Here is a 24,529-nt window from a genome sequence, read left to right on the forward strand (position 1 = left end):
GATTGCCCACTTGAGCATCTTTTATGGGGCTCGTCACAAAGAATAAAACAAGTAAATAAGTTAGAACTTACCAAATATTAGTAGATTTAATTAAACTATTTTTTTCTTCTTTTTTCTGCTGTGTTCCGTTTCTCTTCATCTTTTATGAACAGATCAAGGTTTGGTCAAATCCGGTATCCAAAAAAACTACTTCCATCCAGGAAAAGATCTAATCTTTCATCTGCTTGAGACCTAATATGTATTGCTCTTGCCCTCCTGAAGATACTAATGAAAAGGGTGTAAGAAAGTTCATGGAATCCATTTGAGGGAATATTTTTTATTGGTCGACTCGTTTTTCCAATATAGAAATTTGAAGCTTCATCATTGTTCTTGGAGTCGCAGCTAGTTAGTGTTGCTGTTGATAGAATGTTTATGAACAAGCTGAGTTTGACCAAAATCATTGCTTGATTTTTACTAGGCTATATATATATATACATATATGGTGGAAGAAGAGAATGTAGAAGCTTGTAGGAAGGCTGAGGAGGAAGATGGTGAACCAAAACGACTACGTTAATGTAGGAAGCCTGTAGGAAGGCTGTGGAGGAAGACGCGGAGGAAATGCATTGGAGCTTCGTATTTGGAGTTGTATCCATTTATGGGATAAAACAGGGGTTCCGAGCGCTCTTTCTCGCATTGGAACCTACATGAAGGATGTTCAGAAGGTGCAGCCTTCCATGGCTTAGGTTTATTCAGGGATTACTTCCATCCCTTGGATTATCAAGCCTGTTTGGGGTCTTCTCACAGATGTTCTTCCAATAATGGGGTATCGAAGAAGGCCTTATTTCATTTTATCTGGTAAACGGCACATTTTTTATTTCTAACCCTTCTTTCATTGCCTATGAGAAACTGCCATAGTTATTCGCGAATCCTTACATTTGTAACTGGTGCATATATATCATGTATCATACCACAGCTTACATATCTTGAATGTTCAGCCTAATCCTAATTGGCGAAACATTAATTAGAAAATGACAATGAAATAAAACTATAGGTTATTATGATTATTGTTTGATGAGTAGTCTTATGATTCTCCGTTTGTTGACTTGTAAATGTTAATCTCAGGTTTGCTTGGTGTAATTTCAATGCTTTTCATATCATTGAAAAGTAAGATGCTACTGGCAGTTTCCCTCCTGACATTAACAGTGGGGAATACGGCGGTGGCCGTAGCAGATGTAACCGTTGATGCTTGTGTGGCACAGAACAGCATTATTCATCCTTCTCGTGCAGCTGACATGCAAAGCTTGTGTTCTTTGAGCTATTATTTTGGAGGATTACTGGGGTTCTCTATTAGTGGTGTTTTCATACACCTGATCGGTCCAAAGGTTGGCTGCTGTTTGGGTTTTGCAGTCAAATTCAGCAACATTTCTTCTTTAGTCAAACCAATATACAGGCTAAGTATTTATCTTCTTCCTTGACAGGGGGTGTTCGGATTGCCGACTCTCCCCGCCGCACTTGTATCTTTAGTCGAGATTCTTCTTTCCGAGCCCCAAGTGTCCAACTTTGCCTATAATGAGGTGTTCTTTGGCTTTTATATATTGAGCCCTTGTCTGCTCTAAGTTCCATACTCCTAATATTCTCTTCTTCCTAACTCAAATAAACCAGAAATTCTGAGAAGCAGCCAAAGCTATGTGGACAAACTTGAAAGGCCCTGATGTTTGGAGGACATGTTTGTATATGTATTTATCCTTGGCAGTGAGCTTCAACAACAATGAAGGATTGTTTTATTGGTACACAGACACTAAGGAGGGGCCATCCTTCTCTAAGGTATATGATTCTGCATTATGGATGTCTAATCCTTCTGATCACTTTGCATTTGAGAAATTAATCATGATAACTTAGGTCTCAAGGTATTACTAGCTTTAGTTCGATCCAGCGTTGGACTGTTAAATGCATATGCTTGGGATGTTTTATTTGAAAAGTGTATATCTTATAACCCCTAAACCTGACCTAAGAAATTAAGTTGAATTTAGAGAGTCAAGTTGAAATCTTTTCCCTCAAACAAATCATGTTCGATTCAAATTTTAAAATTTTACATTGTAATTTAATGAAATAAATTTTTAAACTCCAACTTCATAATTTTATTAAAACAAATGTTCGAGAAAACCAAATATAAAGGATAAATATTCAAAACATGTATAACTAGGGATGACAATGCGTCGGGTCGGGTCGGTTTTTTGGTCCACTCGACCCGAGAACAAGGGAACTTCCACCCGAGACCCGACCCGACCCAGCCCGAATATATGACTTAGAAACCCGACCCGAAATAATAAAAAAAAATATTTTTATTCAATAAAAATAGTGACTTAATTGAAAAAAAAGTATATATAGAGGGGTATTATTGTAATTATTCCTAAATATATAAGGTAAAATTATATATATTTTCCGGGTCGGATAGTGTATTTTTCACCATAAATCCGACCCGACCCGACCCGACCCGAATATCACACTTAAAAAAACCCGACCCGAATCTGATTTTTTTTAAAAAAAAATTAACTTGATCTGGTCGGACCCGTCGGGTTTGGATTGAGTGGCCATCCCTATGTATAACAGTTCCAAAAATTAATTATAATGTCAAAAGTCCCCATTACAAATAATAATAAAAATAAATCTAAAAATAAATAAATGTTTGATAACAGAAAAGTAGATTAAAATTCCTACTAAATAATAATTTATTTGAAAATAATCGTTAAAACTCTCCAAATATTGGTTAACGTAATTCTGAGTATTTGAAATAAACATTGGGGTGTAAATTATTAAACTTAGTATGCCTATAAGTTGCAAGCAATTGCAATCATATCATAATCCGAACAACAAAAAACAATCAAATCTGAATCAACCAATAATAAATCACAATTTCGAGTCAGACAGTGATAACATAAATTTGAATGTTATGCAAATGTTCATGCACCCACTCGTACTCTAATTTCACCCATAAGAGTGGGTTTCACTAATTCCAACCCACACATTCACCCCGAAAAGGTGACATTCACCCCGTCGAGTGAATGCACTGAATTTTCTTTATCAAAATTCGTCCCAATATGATATGCAAATGACACACATATCTGATATCTGATTCGATCCAAATAACACATATTCGAATAACATATACTTGAATATCATATATCCGAATTTCGATTTGATTCGAATGAGAATGCAATTACCTAATTATAGAGTTCGAACACATGACATAATCTGAATTTGATAAATATCACATGTCACATAACATAATTTTCTGAATTTCAACTGATACAACAATATAACATAACCATCGTGCTCGAAACCAACTTTCAAACAACATGTTTAACTGAATTATATTTAATGCAACAGTACACAAAACAATCATGCTCACCACTAATTCCAAACAATCAATCATTCAAACGAATATATATATATATAGCACTAGGTAGAGACACACCTTGACAAAAGCTAACGTCGATAATACCCTCTATCAAGGTTAGTTCGAGCAGAAGGTCAAGCCAAATTAGAATCTACAAAATAATTTAATAGTTACTAGATTATTCTAAATTAACTACGAATTTTATGTAATAAAATTTATCAGTTAACACGCACGGTCGACACGAGCTATATGGTTTGGTTCGAAGTTTGTAGGTAATGACAGAGGAGACGGTAACTTGATTCTCGATTTGATTTCTCCTGTAAAATTAATAACATCCGATTTAATATCCCAATTCAACAATTTTTAGATTACTGAAAAAATTTAATGTCGATTAAAAATAATTATCGGTTCGAATTAGAAATCGGGCAGCGGGGTTTCGACTCGATTCAAGTTTGTCGATTTGAACAAAGGAGGTTGTCAATTCTGTCATGACCTCGAACCGCCGACAACGGTGCCACAACACCATGGTAACAATCCATCCCGGCGAACAGCAGTCCTCACGGTAGCGCAAAGAGAGCAGCAAAAATGTTAAACAGAAGAACCCGTGCATTTAAGGTGCTGCTCAGTTCGAAACTGACTGGTTGGCCACGTTGCAAACATCCCCAACCCCGAGAACGACAGTGAACAGCTATGGGCAGCCCGAGCAGCGGCGAGGTCACGATTTTCCACCCCTTATCGAGCATGAACGACGACAAAGCAAATAACGATGAAGGATCTCGATCGAACAACCACACGGGCGACCTTGCTCGACAAATAACGGCAGCGGTGCTTAAAGATAAAGAGAGGAAGTGCTTCGATAGAGATAAGGAGAAGAAAGTGGAATAAATAAATGCAAAGGTGCCCAACATATGTCCGCTTTTACAGTTTAGTGTCTAACGTTTATTTCGTTTTAGTTTGACGTCTAAAGTTTCGTTTCGTGACTCAAAATGGGTCCAGCCGTAACGACCCGTTAAATTTAACCGTTAACCTATTAAATATGTCATGTGGCATATTTTTTAATACTACAAAGTGGTTATGAAAATAAAGAATGGGGACTTTAGCTTTTAATTGTTGTAAAAATGGGATTTAGGGTTTGTAATTTTCTCTCTTTCCCTTTTTTTCCATCTTTTTTTAGATTTAATTCAAGAACCCTAAATAAGTTCTTAAAATTTGCAGACAGAGAGTGAAGGATGTCAAATGAAAGTTTAAGGCCTCGTTACGGTTCTAGGGTCGTGGAATGTAATTGTCGAATGAAAGTTCCCATTTGCATTTCTAATAAGACATGGAGTAAAAGGAAAAAATTTTATGGGTGTTGTCAAGTGAAAGAGGTAAATTCTGATTTTGTAAGATATTTTTAGGGTTTGTTGATTTCTTAGCCTAATTATTTATTTACTTACTAATTTAATTTTTTGTATGCTGCAGAAGCGCTATACTTTTTTTTTCAATGGGTAGACAAGGAACCAAACAATGGATGTATTGATGAATATTTGAAATTTCAATTGGAAATGTTGATGGTCGAAAATAGGAATTTGAAAAATGAAAACCAATAATTGAAGGAAATTGTAAAATCATATAAAGTAAGATGTGCAAAGAGGAGGACAAATGTTTTATTCTATAAGATAACATTCTTTACTTCTTCAATGGTGTACTTCATGGTGAAATTTGGTCTTTAAATTAAGGATGGTATGACAATTGTTATGCGCAAAGAGGAGGAAAGTTGTTATGTTTGTGGGTTTCTTGTAATGTTGGTGTAGTTAAAGGAAATTGTAATTGTTGTAATGTTGGTATGACAATTGTTATGTTTGAAGATAATAAAAGTTTAAATTGTTGTTATGAAAATCTTCTGTTTTGGGTATGGAAATTGAATGTTAGCATATGTTTATATTGCATTGATACATAATTGTTGGTTGAACATGGGTATATAAATAATTGGAAAGTAATATGAGCAAAAGTAAATGTTTCATATATTGAAGTGAAGTGAACAACCCAAATAGTTTCATATAGCATTCATCAAAGTGAAATGCCCAAAAAGTTAGATATATATATATATATATATTGAACTATGTTTTATAATATCTTGATATAACAAATTAAGGCAAAATATTTTTGGACTTGATTGAATTTGTTCAAAATTTTCAAAAATAATTCAAAGTCCATTAAACTATAATTTGAGAACAAAACATTTTTTTGGGTACGTATTACTGATACTGTTCTTATAGTATCGATACTATATGAATAGTATCGATATTGTTCATGTGGTACTGATACCAAAGGTAAAAGAAGTATCGATACTCTCTAGATAGTATCGATACTACCAGTTGTTTTTCAAATTGCTCAAATTCCAAAATGCAAAATAGGTATCGATACTCAAGGGGTATCGATACTACTTTACATAGTTGTATCGATACCATGAAGCACATTATTGATATTGGTCAAGTCCAACGGTCTCCAACGACTAGTTTATTTAAATATTACAAAGGTAGTATCAATACTCATTAAAGGAGTACCGATACTCTCTGTTCTTGACAGTTTTATTTTGCAAAACATTAATCTCCAACTACTCCAAAACATCCCCAATAGCTAGAAACGACCAAAAACTCATTTCTGCATATAAAAACAAGTTGAGGACACTTGAAGAAGGGTTAGAACACTTATCCAAGCAATCAAACACAAGAGAAGAGCTTTTCATTCTTATTTTCCTTTTTCTTGTAAATATTAGTGTTTTAGTGAGCTTAAATTTTGTAAACACCTTCCTTTTAAGAGGTTTTCTTGTTTACATATTTTTTCCTTTTGTAAAGTGGATTGGTTCTATCTTAGCCTTTGAAAAGCTAAGAAGTTGTAAAGGTTATTTTTGTCCTGGAAAAAGAAAGAACAAATTAATGATTTTTTTAGAAAATCCTAAGTGATGAGCTTAGGTAATAGATGTGGACTTGGTTGAGAAGTCAAAACACTATAAATCCATGTGCAAATTATCACATCTTTATACTCCTTACTCCCTAAACTCAAAAACCCAATTCATCCCCTCTTGGCTAATCATTTGGTTGTTCAATTTGAGCTTCATCGAAATCTCAATAATTGATATCAGAGCTTGACTCGTTAGAAGGTTTAACAACCTTGAGGCGATTCTTAAAGAAACTTTATCCATTTTTAACACAATCGAGAAGATGGCTTCCACCTCCGGCTCGTTCCACTTAGAAGACTCCCAACTGATCGACAAGCCTCCATACTCCAATGAAGCTAATTATTGTCATTGGAAGAAATTAATGAAGTTATTCATCTAATCCAATGATCTTGATGCGTAGAAGATGATCGAGAACGACTACTTTTCTCCAAAGAATAAGACGAAGGAGTGGAGTGCCCAAGAATGAAAGAAAACTAAACAAAATGCTAAGGTCATGCACATGTTGTTTTGTGCATTTGGTCCCGATGTCTATGAAAGAGTTTATTCTTGTTTAAATGTCAAGGAGCTTTGGAATAAGGTCGATGAACTTCATGAAAACAAGAAACAAGAACAAACAAAGGTAGTGTGCTTAATGGCTCTTGAAGAGCCCGAGGTATCTTCTAACTCTAGTGAATCTAATTCATATTCTTTTAATGAGTTACAAGATGCATATGATGAATTATTTTTGGAGTACCATGAACTCCAAATACAAGAAATTGATTTTAAAATTTAAAGTTGAAAATGATTTTCTTTTGAAAGCTAAAATGGATTTTGAAAATCAAAATGAAATTTTGAAAAAAGATTTAGAGCTTTCAAAAATAAAAATTGAAAATTTTGAAAAAGAAAATCTTGATTTAAAAGTTAAGCTTGAATGCTTAACAAAAGAAAAAAATCATCTTAAATAATTCATCTAGCTTCATAATGAAAAAAATGCTCACATTGCTATTTTCATGGTCACAATGTACGTACTAGTCCTATAAAGAAAAGAAAATCTTTTTAAAATTAGACAAGTATGGGTTCCTAAGGGAACAAGAGACTTTTGCTCTAACATTCAAGGATCCAAAGAAATTTGGATACCAAAATTCAAATAAATGTCTCTTGTAGGCGTGTGGGAGCAATAGTAATGAAAGTGAATATATTCAAATGCTCTAGCAACACTTGAAAAGAAATGGGTAACCTCTAAGCTTAATGTTATTAATTTTTGTATAATTGGTTGCTCATTTATTTTAAGCATGCATGAGTTTTGATTTTAAATGATTTTATATTTCTATCTCATGTATGTTAAAAATATGTTATGATGGACATTTGTAAAGTTTTAATGATTTTTCATAAATTTTTGTTCATCTTAATGAATTTTGGTCAAAATTGGTTTAAATGCTTTTTTATATAAATTTTAATTTTGACCTTAATTTAAATGTTTATGCGTGTGATTTATTGCAAATGATATCTCTCTAACAATTTATATCAGTATTTTCAACTGCATAACATTTTTGGATAACTTTATGCATATGCACTTAGTTTCAACAGTTGGTATTACATAAAGTATATTAGACTTGGATATATTCAATTTCTTGTGCTACTAACATGTTTGTTGATCCTTGAAATTCAATGTCTTTTAAGTATCAAGCTTTTAAAGTCAAATTTTGTTTGAAATGCATTTATTGAGGGGGAGCTTTGATTTTTCAAATGATTTTTTTGCTAAAATTTATCACTTACTCTCCATTGTTATTTTTTAACTTTAAAGTTGAATTATTTTTTATATAACAAAAAGGGAGAGAAGTATAGGTTTGAAAAATTCAATTTCAAGAATGAAAAAGAGGGAGCTTTAATATTTTCCAAATATTGCTATTTTTCATTAAATAGTTTATTAAGGGTGAGTTTTGCCAAAACAATTTTTTAAATGTTTTGTTATATCAAAAAGGGGGAGATTGTTGAACTATGTTTTATAATATTTTGATATAACAAATTAAGGCAAAAATATTTTTGGACTTGATTGAATTTGTTCAAAGTTTTCAAAAATAATTCAAATTCCATTAAACTTGAATTTGAACACAAAACGTTTTTTGGGTACGTAGTACCGATACTGTTCTTACAGTATCGTTACTATAAAAAACATTGCTGATAATGTTCATGTGGTACCGATACCAAAGATAAGAGAAGTATCGATACTCTCTAGGTAGTATCGATACTACCAGTTGTTTTCCAAATTGCTCAAATTCCAGAATGCAAAATAGGTATCGATACTACTTTACACAGTGGTATCGATACCATGAAGCACAGTATCGATAATGGTCATGCCCAACGGTCTTCAACGGCTAGTTTATTTAAATATTACAAAGGTAGTATCGATACTCATTAAAGGTGTACCGATATTCCCTATCCTGAGTAGTTTTATTTTGCAGAAAATTAATCCCCAACGGCTAGAAACAACCAAAAACTCATTCCAACATATAAAAAACAAGTTGAGGACACTTGAAGAAGGGTTAGAACACTTATCCAAGCAATCAAACACAAGAGAAGAAATTTTCTTTCTTATTTTCCTTTCTCTTGTAAATATTAGTGTTTTAGTGAGCTTAATTTTTGTAAACACCTTCCTTTTGAGAGGTTTTCTTGTTTACATTTTTTTCCTTTTGTAAAGGGGATTGGTTCTAGTTTAGCCTTTGCAAAGTTAGGGAGTTGTAAAGGTTATCTCTTTGTCTTGGAAAAAGAAAGAACAAATTAGTGAATTTGTTAGAAAATCCTAAGTGAGGAGCTTATGTAGTGGATGTAGACTTGGTTGAGAAGTCGAACCATTATAAATCCTTGTACGAATTGTCTCATCTTTATACTCCTTACTCCCTAAACTCAAAAATCCAATTCACCCCCTCTTGGCTAATCATTCGGTTGTTCAATTTGAGCTTCATCAAAATACAACAATATCTAAACAAAATGAACTGTCAACTACCCAAATAGTTCACATGACTAAACAAAGTAAAATGATCAATTTCATGTTAAAAAAGACAATGCAATAAAAAAAACAGAAACTTCATTCTAAGGTCTCGAAATGGTTAGTTTAGGGATAGGCCTTTTGATGGGAAGCTTTGGCAATCTTACTTGTGGATTAATGTTGGAAGTTTCCATTGAAGGTGATTGCGAAGATACTGAAGGTGATGGTGATGTTGTACCACTTGAACTTTGCATCCTAGCTGCAATAGATGGCCTTTGTGTTAGGTCGAGAAAGGAGCACTTGAATTGGTCTTCCTGGCTGTTAAAATGAAAGCAAATATTAGAAGCACATAATTTTTAACCAAATTTTAATTAAAGTTATTTATAATTAGAATTACTTACATTTAAAATTTGTAGTCATATTACTTCATTTGTGTACATGCCAATACCTTGCATGATTGTTCTGCCCTTTGGCCTATATGGTGTAACATGATCTCTATGGGGAGGATTATTCTATTTGTTGTCACATTCTTCTTTCTAAGTGTAGAGGTTGTAAGTGGTTGAACAGTTGTAATAGGCATGAACATCATTTGTGGAGTAGTTACTGTTGACACTGGTGGAGCTTGTGGTGTTGAAGCTGCTGGTGTAAAACCAGAGGGTGTTAAAGTTTCTGGTATATAATCAGAGGGTGTAGATGATATTGGTTTGGAAAAAGGGGTTGAAGTTGCTGTTGGTGGGACTTGGTTTTTCTAAAAAAAAACAATAATTAGATTACATAGTCATCTAACTATTAAATTAAAGCAAAAGAATGAAAAACCAAATTAAACTTACATTGAATTGGGTTTTTGATGTACGAGTTCTTAAATTGTGTCCAGTCTACCCGCAAACTCTCCAATTCATTTTCAATCTTGTCTTTCTCATCTTATTTTTACTATTGTTGGTGGTGTTTTTGCTTTTTAGTTCACCTTCTTCTCTTCTTCTTTTATCCTTTGGTCTTCCATGCATTTTTCTTTTAAAATTGGATCAATCTTGGGCATTTGTGTCTTTCCAATATTTTTCACTTAGAATACTAGGAAGAACAACAATGTACAATGTTTGATAAATCTCAGTTTTATACAAACTAAGTACATATGATTCCAGTCGTTCTTCCCTATAGAGTATTACACATTCAGCATGAGGGCATAGTATTCCTGTGAGATCTCACACTCTACAAGTGCATTTCCAACCACTAACATCAACTATAAATGTGTCCTCATTTTGTAAAACTTCATACCCTTCAGCCCCGTTCCAGATTACATGGCAAACATAACTCAATTTCTTACGTTCTTCCAATTTTTTTTGCAATCTTAGGACATAAGTCACCATTCCACTTAAGTGACTTCTTCTTGTGATCAACAAGTCTGTGCATCGCATAGTACCTAATATTCTCTAACATAGAAATTATTGACTTAAATCTAGCCCCTACAATGGCAGAATTGAAAGTCTCTGAAAAATCATTATCTACAGCATAACACTTTGATCTAGTACTAAAAAAAGCTTTAGACCAATACCTAGGATGCCTAACCATTAGATAATCATATGCAACTTTTTTCAACTTACCAATCCTGTTGACATTGTGTTTAAAAAAAAAGGTTCTGTTATAGCCTTGCAATAAGCCCAAAATGTAACTGAAGATCGCCTCTTTTGTGGGTTTTTTCCAGTTGGCATAAATATGCCTAGCACAGAATTTGTGCTCCACATTTGGTAAACACAAAGGGACCTCTTCCAGAAAGCCCTACAAAAGCAGAAATAGAAGTTATACGTTAAAACATTGTAACTGTTGGGCACCTATATGGAAATAAGTCTTAAAGGTTGGGCACATATATGGAAATAAATCTTAAAGGTTGGACACCAAATGGAAAATAGTTTTTACCTTATGCATGTCACTGAGCAAAGTCACATTCTCACCATCTCCCTGATTTAAACCAGCCTGAAGATTTTTCAAAAACCATGCCCAAGTATCCCTGTTTTTCACCTCCACCACAGCCCAAGCAATAGGAAATATCTTATTATTTTTGTATCTTCCCACAACAGACATAAGTTCACCTTGAAATTCATCTTTCAAATAACATCCATATATTCCTATAACATCCTTACAATATTTCTTAAAACAATCATTCAAATCACTAAAACAAAAATATAGCCTCTTAAATTTTGGATTCTCAACAGGAGTAGGTCTAACAACCATTAAATCAAAAGTACCCTCTAGATCAACAGTCCTCAATGTATTCATATAGTCATACAATCTACTAAATTCATGTTCAACACTACCTTTAATTTGTTGCATTGCCCACCTCCTAGCCCTCATGCAACATTATTTGCTCAACTCTACATATAATTCCTCTTTACCAAGCTTCATCATCTCTATAAGTTTCAAATTAGGAACAATCCTAAGCTTCCCAAGAAATTTTTTTCCTATAAACTTATAATTAGCTTTTTATTCTTAAATGCTACAGAACATTGGTGTTCAGTTACTAGAGTTTTGACTCTAAACAAATCATTGTCTCAAGAGGCATATATCATAAATGAACATCATTTACTCTTACACATAGCCCTAATTTTTTCTTATTTGCTAAATACTTGAAATCAAACATATGAGCTATTGCATAAGTAGACAAAGCATCATTTAATTGTTTGTGATTTTCAAAAATCATTCCTAACTCAAATCTAGGTTCATCATTTGAAGAATCAAACAATAGCTTACCAGTCTTCTTAGATACAAAATCCTCATCTGAACCAATCTTATAACTCCAATCATTTGAAAAATGCAAGTAAGCAATATCATCCTCACTGTTTTCACCTCATGCAGTATCCTCCCCATTGTTTTCACCTCCTAAATTTGTTGAATAGTTACTTCCTAGACCTGCCTTATTTCCCTCCCCCAATACCTATATTAACAGTAGCTTCTAAGTCTGATGCAGTGACAGTGTTTTTTTATCTTCATTTTCACTAACTTAAAGTTGTTTCTGATGGAGTTTATCTCATTATCATCATCAGATGAGGGACAATATCCACCTAACTCTTCATTCTCCTCTTTAGTATCATAACTCAAGTCATTACTACCTTCATTTACCAACCCATCAATGCCAACAAGCTCAATAGGCTCACTACCAACATTTTCACTACCCTCCAAAGTCATCTTCTTAATTTGGACAACCTAAAAAATGTTATATGTTAAATATGAATAATTCATACACCAACAAAATTTCTCTCACAATTACCAATCCAATAAACACACAAAGTTAACAGTGAATTTTAACCAATATGCATTATATATATCATTATGGTTAACAAAATTATATTCTTTAACATATTTTTCTCACAATTACCAGTCCAACAAAATTTTAACAAACCACAGAACCAATATGCATTATATATGTCATAAGTTAAATTAACAATTAATAAGCATGTTATGATCAAACATAAATTCATTAATATTCTTTAACATAAAGCACAAGACATGCTACTTATTTAAATATTGTTCATATATACTTTAATCAAATATTTTACTACTTTCAAAAAAAGAATTTGTAGAAGAATACAAAAAAACACCCCTGTTGGTCAAATTCAAAATCAATAGCACCGAAAGTGCTTCAACTTTATGTATCCTTCGAAAGTCACACTGTCAAAAGTAGAAAATTTTACTTCCTATTAAAATACAAAGAATCAACAAAATATACTTACCATTAAAATCAAAAGGCTTAAGTATACAAAATATGCTTATTCGTTTTTCCAACACTTTCACTTATTCGAACTTGACCTTTACCAACACTTTCACTTATTCGACGGTTCTTCTTCCTTAACTCTAATGATTTTGATTAAAAAAAGGGAATTGATTTGAACTTGTAATAGATTTTGCATTCCTCATATTACCCAAAAGGGGAAGAGAGTGAAAGGGAAAATAGGGAAATTGATTTAGGGTTAACGGGTAAAAAATTAGGGGTAAAAAGTTAAAGGTTTTTTATTTTAATTAATTTTTTATTTTCATAACCATTTTTTAGTATTAAAAATATACCATGTGGCATTTTTAATGGGTTAACGGCAAAACATAACGGCCCGTTACGGTTGGACCCATTTTGAGTCACGGAATAAAACGTTAGTGTAACAACCCGGATATTTACAAAATAGTATTTAATTGAAATTGAAGGATAATTGTGAAAATTGGCGAAAATTTGGGGACTAAATTGAAATATTTTAAAACTTGGAGCTTGTTTTAGAGTTAAAGAAAATTCAGGAACTAAGCCTTGAATTTACCCAAAAAAGTTAGGTAAGTTTGAGGTTATATGTTATATACGTGTGGTTTCTGTTTCAAAAACAGAAAACCACACTCCCAAATTCTCTTCCCCTATGCCGGTTCCCGACCCCGATCCAGACGCCGTCTGAATTCCGATCGTCGTTTTGAAACCACCGTTGTGTTCATCATCGAGCGAGGAACAAATCCTTCAATTTAATTGAAGCGAAACGCTGCCAAACGTCGGGAATTTACAGTCAAAGTCTCGACGTCTTTGTTAGCTCTATCGCTGGGAAAATCTTAAATTCACCGTCGATCGTTGCTCTGTTTACGACACCTCCTGCACCATCGTGTTCCTTGTGTCGTTGCGAGTCCGCCGATGTCAACCTTGTTCGCCGTCGACTATGGCGCGTGAGGAGGCGGAGCAGTCAAATATTCGGCCGAGTTGAAATTCGAGCTCTCCGCCGTTCAAAAATTTGAACCGATCGTTGTAAGTATCTCGAAATCACTCAAAATAATTTTTGGAAATTTTTCCGTAATTTTTAGACCCCCAGAGGAGGCCTCACGCGCCGCCACAGGGAGAGTGAGTAGCTGGAAAACCGGTTTGACCGGTTTTGACCAGTCTGAACAGGTCTGAACCGACCCGACCCGACCGTTGACCGTTGACTTTCTTTGACCAAAACTTAAAATGGCTTTGACCAACCATTAAACGGCCGTTAATCTTTTCCGGGTATACCTATTCTGATAGTTTTCGACGTGCCGAATCCGTTTCCGCTGTCCGTTTCGTAAAATTCGAACTCAAAGACCTCCAAATCGATGGTCAAAGTGGTTGACTTTGACTTTGACCAAGAATTTAAATTTTCGAAAAGTCATACTTTATGTTTTTCGACATCCTAATTCCGATTCGGCAATCCGTTTGGCCAAATTCAAACCCGAAATCCTCCAAATTGATAGTCAAACCCTGAAAATGCTTATATACTTAAGAATTTTAGCTTTGAACAATTAAGTAAGATTTGGGGCTGATAAATTATTATTGTTTGAAGGTACAAGAGATTCTCCGGATCGTTCGACAGCTCGACCCAGCTCTTCTAGATCAGTTAAACCACGTGTGCCAGTATTCTCCCGTAAGACCCGTAAATTTTATGATTTTAGAGATTTATTTATTTTACCCATAAGTAATATAGTGTTATTATAAAATAGGTTCGAAAACTGTAGCAGAGCGTAGTGAAACCAGCAATCAGTAGATCTACTATTTGAACCTATTATCGAGGTTTGTTCCCTACTTATTACTGAACTATTTTATTGGTTTTAATATGAGGTACACTGAGTTCTTTGGTTACTGTTTTATTGATGCACCAATTTAATATGATGATTTATGGAATTTGTGTCACGGTGCAATTGAACTTTTGGATTGAATTACAATAGTATAGCTCTGATCAAGCTAATAAACAGAATGGGCCTAATGTGACTCTTGGGGCCCCAAGATGCATTAGGTTGGCTTCCCTTGCTGTGTGCTTAGGGTAAGCTATATGGACTTGGACTTACGGGCCTAAGGATACAAGCTCTAAAGCTTATCCTTAGGTTGGCTTTCTTTTTGCTGTGTGCTTAAAGTAAGCTATATGGAAAATAGTTTTGGGAACTACTGATGGTGTACAAGAAAAGGGTTTAAACTATGATTTTCAAAAGTTAAACTCTTTTATGAATTTACGAGATTTACTGGACTATGATTTGTTTAATGTACCTATTGTGATTTTAAGGTAATATTGGGACACACTGAGCCTAGCTCACCTTTCGAAAATGTTTTTTCCCTTTCAGATACTGTTGGTTAGATATCTCGGTTCGAGCACTTGGAGGATCAACATATCTCTTGAAGTATATCTGATTGTAATGTTTTATCTTGCAAGTTGACTTTATTTTGGTGACATGGACCTTATTTTAAAGTATTGTATTTTATGATGATGACACTTTTGCTATTACTGTTCGGTTTATCATGATTTTGATTTTGAAGACATGTTTTAAATTAATTTATTACTTATTGGTATTATATTTACAAGTTAGGTTTTGATAGTATAATTTATTTCATGATATTTATAATGTGATTTTACATTGATTGAATAACGGTTTCAGAAAATATCTTTAAGAATCATAATGTGATCTACTAGACTTAGTTGAAATGCATAGGCCGGGTCTAGGGGGTTACATTTATTGGTATCAGAGCTTTTAGTTTTTAAACCGCGGACTGTGTATGAGTCCACATTGAAAATACGGTTTTAGAAATATTTTACAAAACAAGTTACTAAGGCCAAGTCACAAGTTATTAAGATTTTAACAGTGTTCGAGACTCCAAGTGCTTGTCTAACCCTAAGTTTTATCTCCTATAGTAAACTCGAGATCCACAAAAAAATGAGCGCTAGACGTGGTCGTCGAACTAGCCGTGGACGAGGTCGAGTGGCTAGATTTGCAGACCCGATCGATGAGATACGAGTAGATCCCCCACCTCTAATAGGTGATCCTGCTCCTACGACCCCAACGAATCTGCCTCCTGCCGCTGGTATTGGCATGACTACACCGATCATAGGAGCGACCGATATTGAGTCAGAGTCTACCGGAGTTGCTTTGGATGAGAATTTTAGTAGACAATTTCTGCAGTTGATACAGGGAGCAGTCAGAGCTACTGGTGTTGTATCAGAGGTTCCTATTTCGCAGACTTTGATTGCCAATGAAGTTAGAACTTTTAGGGAACAGATTGGTGGAGCTCCTACTGAAGCTGAGGATTGGCTCCAGGATACAGAGAGACGCATGGATCAGTTGGGTTTAGACTCAACTAAGAGATATCAGGGTGCTGTGGCGATGTTAGATGGCAATGCCTACACTTGGTGGGAGTCAGTGACCAGTAGTGTTCCTACCGATCGTTTGACCTAGAATTTCTTTAAGGATCGTTTTAGGATTCGTTTTCTGGGAGAGCGCTACTTAGCTCAGAGACGTCAGCAGTTTCAAGACCTGGTTCAGGGAGACATGACTGTTTCTGAGTATGAGATCGAGTTCTTGAAGTTTCTGAAGTATGGATTCAGTATGGTACCTACTAAGAGAGATCGATGTCGTAAATTTGCCCTTGGACTCAGAAACGAGCTGCGTAGGCAAGTTGTAACCCATCAGGATGAGATATTTGATGTGTTGGTGGGCAGAGCCAAAGATGCTGAAGAGGTTGAGGTTTTAGCTTCTGGTAGAGAGTGTATTGAACAGGAACGATCTAAGAAATTTTTAGGCCCGATGGAGTCATCAGCACAGTCCGGGAAGAGGAATCGTACTTCAGCCCCTCAGAGAAGCAATACACGTTTCAGGCCTGCAGCATCCTCATTGGTAGTTGGCAGTCGAGGCGGTTCCTCGTCGTATTATCATAAGTTTCTCTGTGAGTTTTGTGGTAAACAACACACAGGAGAGTGTCGTAAGAAAATGGGTCTTTGCTATCAGTGTGGATCTAGTGGTCATTTTCGGAGGGATTGTCCTCAGCTAGCTTCATTTGAGCAGACCGCTACCCAGACTCCTGTGCGTTCTCAGACTACAGTACAGACCCCAATTAGAGATCGTAGTCAAGAAAATACTCGAGGATCAGCATCCAGGACAGACAGTAGAGCCCGACCTCAGCAAAATAGAGGGCCAACAGTTTCTGAGGCTAGACAACCAGCTTTGGTTTATGCCACTAGACGTCGGGATGACAGAGATGAGCCTGAGGTTATTGCAGGTACATTTACTATATATTCCATTCCATACTTTGCATTACTGAACAATGGCTCCACTCACTCCTATGTATCGAGCTCGATATCTCGAAACCTTCAGATTCCGATCGAGAACACTGAAAATAATGTTACGGTTACGAGTCCAGTAGGACAGGCGATATTAGTGAATAAAGTATTTTGGCGTTGTCCTCTGGAGGTTAAGGGAGAAATTTTTCTCGCTGATCTTATGGAGATTCCTTTAGAGGAGTTTGATCTAATTCTTGGGATAGATTGGTTGACTAAACACAAGGTAAATCTGGATTGCGAGTACAAGAGAGCTACTCTGAAAACTTCTGATGGTCGGACTGTTGTGTTAATTGGTGAACGTCGTGGTTATCTCTCCAATATAGTTTCAGCGATGGAAATTGATCGTATGATCTGGAAGGGATATGAGACTTTCATTGCTTGTATTTTGAACACCAAAGGTGCATTGTCCACGATCGAGGAGATTCGTACAGTTAGCGAGTTTCCTGATGTTTTTCCGGAGGAGTTGCTTGGGTTACCTCCTGATAGAGAGGTAGAGTTCGAGATTGAGACTTATCCGGGATCTGCACCTATTTCTATGGCACCTTATCGCATGGCTCCAAAAGAACTTAAGGAGTTGAAGGTCCAATTGCAAGAATTATTCGATCGAGGATTTATCCGACATAGTACCTCACCCTGGGGAGCTCAAGTTTTGTTCGTGAAAAAGAAGGATGGGTCGCTAAGATTATTTATTGACTATCGGAAATTGAACAAGATGACGGTCAAGAATAAATATCCACTACCCAGGATTGATGACTTATTTGATCAATTGCGATAAGCTACTATATTCTCTAAGATTGATCTTTGTTCGGGGTATTATCAACTGAAAGTTAAAGGATCTGATGTTGCAAAGACGGCCATTCGCACTAGATATGGTCATTATGAATTCTTAGTGATGCCTTTAGGTTTGACGAACGCTCCTGCAGCTTTCATGGATTTGATGAATCGGGTGTTCCGACCATATTTGGATCAATTTGTGGTGGTGTTCATTGATGATATTCTGATCTATTCTCGTACTGAGGCAGAGCATGACGAGCATTTGAAGATCATTCTACGGACTTTGAGAGAGCATCGTCTTTATGCCAAACTAAGTAAGTGTGAGTTTTGGCTTTAAGAAGTGTCGTTTCTGGGGCATATTATTTCAGCGCGAGGTATTCAGGTTGATTCAAGCAAGATTGAAGCTATTGTGAATTGGAAACGACCCAAGAATATCTCTGAGATTCGCAGTTTCTTGGGCTTGGCTGGTTATTATCGACGTTTTGTTGAGGGCTTTTTGATCATTGCTTCTCCTTTGACAAAGTTGTTAAGGAAGAATGTGCCGTTTGACTGGGGTGAGGCACAACAGGAGAGATTTGGGAAATTAAAGGCGGTATTAACTCAAGCACCAGTATTGATTCAACCAGAGTCCGGGAAGGATTTTACAGTGTATAGTGATGCGTCACACTCAGGACTCGGTTGTGTTCTAATGCAGGAAGGTAAGGTGGTGGCTTACGCATCCCGTCAGCTGCGACCGCATGAGTGTAATTATCCTACTCACGATTTGGAGTTGGCAGCAGTAATTTTTGCCTTGAAGATTTGGAGACACTATCTTTATAGAGAGAAGTGTTACATTTTCACGTATCATAAGAGCTTAAAGTATCTTCTGACCCAGAAGGAGCTTAATTTGAGACAGCGACGCTGGTTAGAGTTTTTAAAGGATTATGATTGCGTGATTGATTATCACCCTGGAAAAGCTAACATTGTAGCGGATGCTTTGAGTCGAAAGGCGGTAACAGAGCTTTCCATCTTTGAGCAAGTAGAGCAAGGGACAAGGTCAGATTACGCCCTTGATCAGGATGAAGTTTTATGCTTCAAAGGTCGGTATTGTGTGCCTAATGATGCTGAGTTGAGTCAGACTATCCTTACTGAGGCTCATAGTAGTCCATATGCTATGCACCCAGGTGGAGATAAGATGTATCGGAATTTGAGAGAGAGATATCATTGGGTCGGCATGAAGAATGACATCTCGAATTTTATGGCGAGGTGTTTGACTTGTCAGCAAGCTAAGGCAGAACATCAACATCCATCAGGTTTGTTACAACCTATCAAGATTCCTGAATGGAAATGAGAGCGTATTACTATGGATTTTGTTACTAGTTTACCTATGAATCCTTCGAAAAAGAACTCAATTTGGGTGATTGTTGACAGACTTACAAAGTCAGCTCACTTCATTCTTGTACGGATAAATTATACGTTGGACAAGTTGGCGAGGTTGTATATTTCAGAGATTGTCAGATTGCATGGTGTTCCGTTATCTATCATTTCAGATCGAGATCCGAGATTTTGGAAGGCGCTACATACGGCTTTGGGTACGAGATTGGATTATAGTACCTCCTTCCACCCATAAACTGATGGTCAATCTGAGAGAGTAATTCAGATTCTGGATGATATGTTACGGGGTTGTGTAATTGATTTTCATGGTAGCTGGGAGAACTTTTTGCCTTTGGCTGAATTTTCTTACAATAACAGTTATCAGACCAGCATTTGTATGGCACCTTACGAAGCACTCTATGGGCGTAAATGTCGTACTCCGATTTATTGGACTGAGTTACGTGATAGGAATACTTTGGGACCTGAGTTAGTGCGGGAGACGGAAGACACGGTCAGATTGATCCGTGACCGTCTGAAAGAGGTATTTGATAGGTAGAAATCTTATGCAGATCAAAGGAGGAAGGATATACAGTTTGACGTTGAAGATCAGGTTTTTCTCAAGGTATCTCCATGGAAGAAAGTATTGAGATTTGGACGTAAGGGTAAACTGAGTCCACGATTTATTGGGCCGTATTGTATTCTGAAGAAAGTTGGACCTGTTGCTTATCAGCTTGAGTTGCCTTCCCATCTTAGTCGTATTCATGATGTTTTTCATGTGTCTATGTTAAGGCGATATCGTCTAGATCCATATCACATCATTCAAGTTGATGAGGTAGAGTTGAGACCTGATTTGTCATATGAGGAGGAGCCCATCCAGATCTTAGAAAGAGATGAGCGAGTTCTTCGGAATAGGCGTATTCCAATGGTTAAAGTTCAATGGAGTAACCGAGGCCCCTCAGAAGCTACTTGGGAGACATTGGAGTCAATGGAGGCTCAGTTTCCTCAACTATTCTTATAAGGTAAATTTCGAGGACGAAATTTCTTGTAGAGGGGGAGAATTGTAACAACCCGGATATTTACAAAATAGTATTTAATTGAAATTGGAGGTTAATTGTGAAAATTGGCGAAAATTTGGGGACTAAATTAAAAGATTTTAAAACTTGGAGCTTGTTTTAGAGTTAAAGAAAATCCAGGGACTAAACCCTGAATTTACCCAAAAAAGTTAGGTAAGTTTGGGGTTATATGTTATATACGTGTGATTTCTGTTTCAAAAACAGAAAACCACACTCCCAAATTCTCTTCCCCTATGCCGGTTCCCGACCCCGATCCAGACGTCGTCTGAATTCCGATCGTCGTTTTGAAACCACCGTTGTGTTCATCATCGAGCGAGGAAAAATCCTTCAATTTAATTAAAGATAAACGCTGCCAAACGTCAAGAATTTACAGTCAAAGTCTCGACGTCTTTGTTAGCTCTATGGTCAGGAAAATCTTAAATTCACCGCCGATCGTTGCTCCGTCTGCACCATCGTGTTCCTTGTGTTGTTGCGAGTCTGTCGGTGTCAACCTTGTTCGCCGTCGACGGCGGCGCGTGAGGAGGTGGAGCAGTCAAAGATTCGGCCGAGTTGAAATTCGAGCTCTCCGCCGTTCAAAAATTTGAACCGATCGTTGTAAGTATCTCGAAATCGCTCAAAATAAATTTTTGGAAATTTTTCCGTAATTTTTAGACCCCCGGAGGAGGCCTCACGCGCCACACGCGCCGCTGTAGGGAGAGTGAGCAGCTGGAAAACCGGTTTGACCGGTCTGACCCGACCCGACCAGACCGTTGACCGTTGACTTTTTTTGACCAAAACTTAAAATGGCTTTGAAACGATCGTTAATCTTTTCCGGGTATACCTATTCTGATAGTTTTTGATGTGCTGAATCCGTTTCCGCTGTCCGTTTCGCCAAATTCGAACCCGAAGACCTACAAATCGACGGTCAAAGTGGTTGACTTTGACTTTGACCAAGAATTTAAATTTTTGAAAAGTCATAATTTATGTTTTTCGACGTCCTGATTCTGATTCCGCAATCCGTTAGGCCAAATTCAAACCCGAAATCCTCCAAATTGATAGTCAAACCCTGAAAATGCTTATATACTTAAGAATTTTAGCTTTGAACAATTAAGTAAGATTTGGGGCTGATAAATTATTATTTTTTGAAAGTACAAGAGATTCTCCGGATCGTTCGACAGCTCGACCCAGCTCTTCTAGATCAGTTAAACCACGTGTGCCAGTATTCACCCGTAAGACCCGTAAATTTTATGATTTTAGAGATTTATTTATGTTACCCATAAGTAATATAGTGTTATTATAAAATAGGTTCGAAAACTGTAGCAGAGCGTGGTGAAACCAGCAATCAGTAGATCTACTATTTGAACCTATTATCGAGGTGTGTTCCCTACTTATTTCTGAACTGTTTTATTGGTTTTAATATGAGGTACACTGAGTTCTTTGGTTACTGTTTTATTGATGCACCAATTTAATGTGATGATTTATGGAATTTGTGTCACGGTGCAATTGAACTTTTGGATTGAATTACAATAGTATAGCTCTGATCAAGCTAATAAACAGAATGGGCCTAATGTGACTGGACTATGATTTGTTTAATGTACCCTATTGTGATTTTAAGGTAATATTGGGACACACTGAGCCTAGCTCACCTTTCGAAAATATTTTTGTCCCTTTCAGATACTGTTGGTTAGATATCTCGGTTCGAGCACTTGGAGGATCAACATATCTCTTGAAGTATATCTGATTGTAATGTTTTATCTTGCAAGTTGACTTTATTTTGGTGACATGGACCTTATTTTAAAGTATTGTATTTTATGATGATGACACTTTTGCTATTACTGTTCGGTTTATCATGATTTTGATTTTGAAGACCTGTTTTAAATTAATGTATTACTTATTGGTATTATATTTACAAGTTGGGTTTTGATAGTATAATTTATTTCATGATATTCATAATGTGAATTTACATTGATTGAATAACGGTTTCAGAAAATGTCTTTAAGAATCATAATGTGATCCACTAGACTTAGTCGAAATGCATAGGCCGGGTCTAGGGGTTTACAGTTAGGCACCAAACTAAAACGAAATTAACGTTAGGCACTAAACTAGAAAAGTTGGCATAAATTGGTCACCTTTGTATATTTAAGCTTAAAAAAAGAAAGGGGCAAGCAGATGAGTAAAAATATAAGGGGTTAGGGTTGTGTTTTAAAAATAAAAGGGTTAATAGAAACATGAATCATTCCAATCCTTTGAGTTTTCGAAAGAGCTTTTAACTTTTGCTTCTTTTGCAAAATGATCACCAAAATTTCTATCAAATATAATTTGATCCTAAATACAAATTAGGGATTTGACAAAAAAAAATCTCCAATTTCTAGGATTTTATATTTGGAAAAAAATAGGATGTTATATATCTTGCATTGTTAGAAGCTTAGTCATTAATTGGTCTGGTTTTTACAGGAGAATGTTGGCTATATTTTCTCAGTAGGTACGGTCGGTGCCCTCTTGGGGGCAATACTTTACCAAAATGTGTTGAAGAATCAACCCTTACGAGATATGCTCTTTTAGACACAATTGCTATTTGGTTTAGCAGAAATGTTAGACTTGATGTTGGTGCAACGAATGAATCTAAAATTCGACATACCATATCATTTCTTCATTGTGATCGGTGAAGTTGTGTCTCAAATGATAAACCGGCTCAAATGGATACCCCTCTTTGTACTCAATTCCAAGATTTTCCAGTCTAGTATTGAGGGCTCTTTTTTTGCTTTGCTAAATGTTGATCGATAACTTTGGAGGTATTTCATCTTCTTGATGAGGTGGATTACTGCTTCATGTGTTGAATGTTACTTGGACAAAATTTGATCATATATGGCTGGTCATATTGATTCCAAACATACTGAAAGTTTGCCTAATATGTCTACTATTCTTGGTGCCCAAGGTGACCCCAATTCTTTCATATTGAGTAACACCGATGAGGCTGAAACTCTGGAGCCCAACAACATCATATTGGTATCCCTTATTCACAGCGTTGATAGAGGAAGATAGTTTATACAACAAGTAACCATTCAAATTAACTTGAAATAACAAATTGAGTTGAATTAAAGTTCCAAAGTTAGTATTTTTATGAAAGCTGAGAACTTCACCAAAATAAAAATTTAACATCAAATTATTGACTTAAAAATAAAAAAGTTTTGCACTTTACATGGGCAGAACCCCTCATGCAATAGAAATGTCAATTTACCACCAAAACCTTTTAAAATATATATATAAATTTTATATAAAAATATTAAAAATAAAATTAACACTATTTTAAATAAATATCGACATCATAATTTATCCCTGATCACTAAATTAATAAAAATTAACACAAAAATAATTAATATATAATAATTTAAAAAAACAGCCATTCAAATTTATATGTATAATAATAAATCGACTCATTTATATTTTTTTAAAATAAAAGAATAAAATTTTGATAAATTAAAGTATATAGATAAAAAAATTAATTTTTAAAAATAGGATGATGAAATTGAAAATTAGGGTTTTTTGGCTCAATATCCCAGACGAGTCAATTATTTAGGGTATTGGGCCAATATGAAAATTATTTTGAGAACTACGACATTCTCTACAGTTCACACTGAACTCGTCAGCTCAAGGTGACAAGTTCCATTAAATATAATTTTTTTAATAGATGAGTCCCACATGAGCCATTAAATTATCGGTTATTTTATGGTGCCATCTAAAATATTAAAAAAAACTAGAATAAAAAATTAATTAAGTTTATCAAATTTAAAATATAAATGTTAGAAAGTTACCTTCCGGCAAAAGGAAACTCGAGGGGTTGTTGTAATCGGCGTAAAAAATGGGAACCGGTACCATGCCCAGGACTGTAGTAGTATCAGACAACCTGCTACGTCCACTTTTCGACCATGCTCGATAATAGATGCATTGCAAAGCTCTCAGTATAGAAATGCTAAAATCGACGAGCCCCAACTGGTT

General features: G+C 35.6%; 1 pseudogene; it reads left to right on the forward strand.

Annotated features, from left to right (window-relative positions):
• Positions 1–389: 389 nt before the first annotated feature.
• On the forward strand, positions 390–23,603 carry LOC120149134 (annotated as a pseudogene).
• The last annotated feature ends 926 nt before the right edge of the window (positions 23,604–24,529 follow it).

Source organism: Hibiscus syriacus, unplaced genomic scaffold, assembly GCF_006381635.1.
Source record: "Hibiscus syriacus cultivar Baekdansim isolate YM2019G1 unplaced genomic scaffold, ASM638163v2 tig00002793_pilon, whole genome shotgun sequence".
Taxonomy (NCBI): Eukaryota; Viridiplantae; Streptophyta; class Magnoliopsida; order Malvales; family Malvaceae; genus Hibiscus; species Hibiscus syriacus.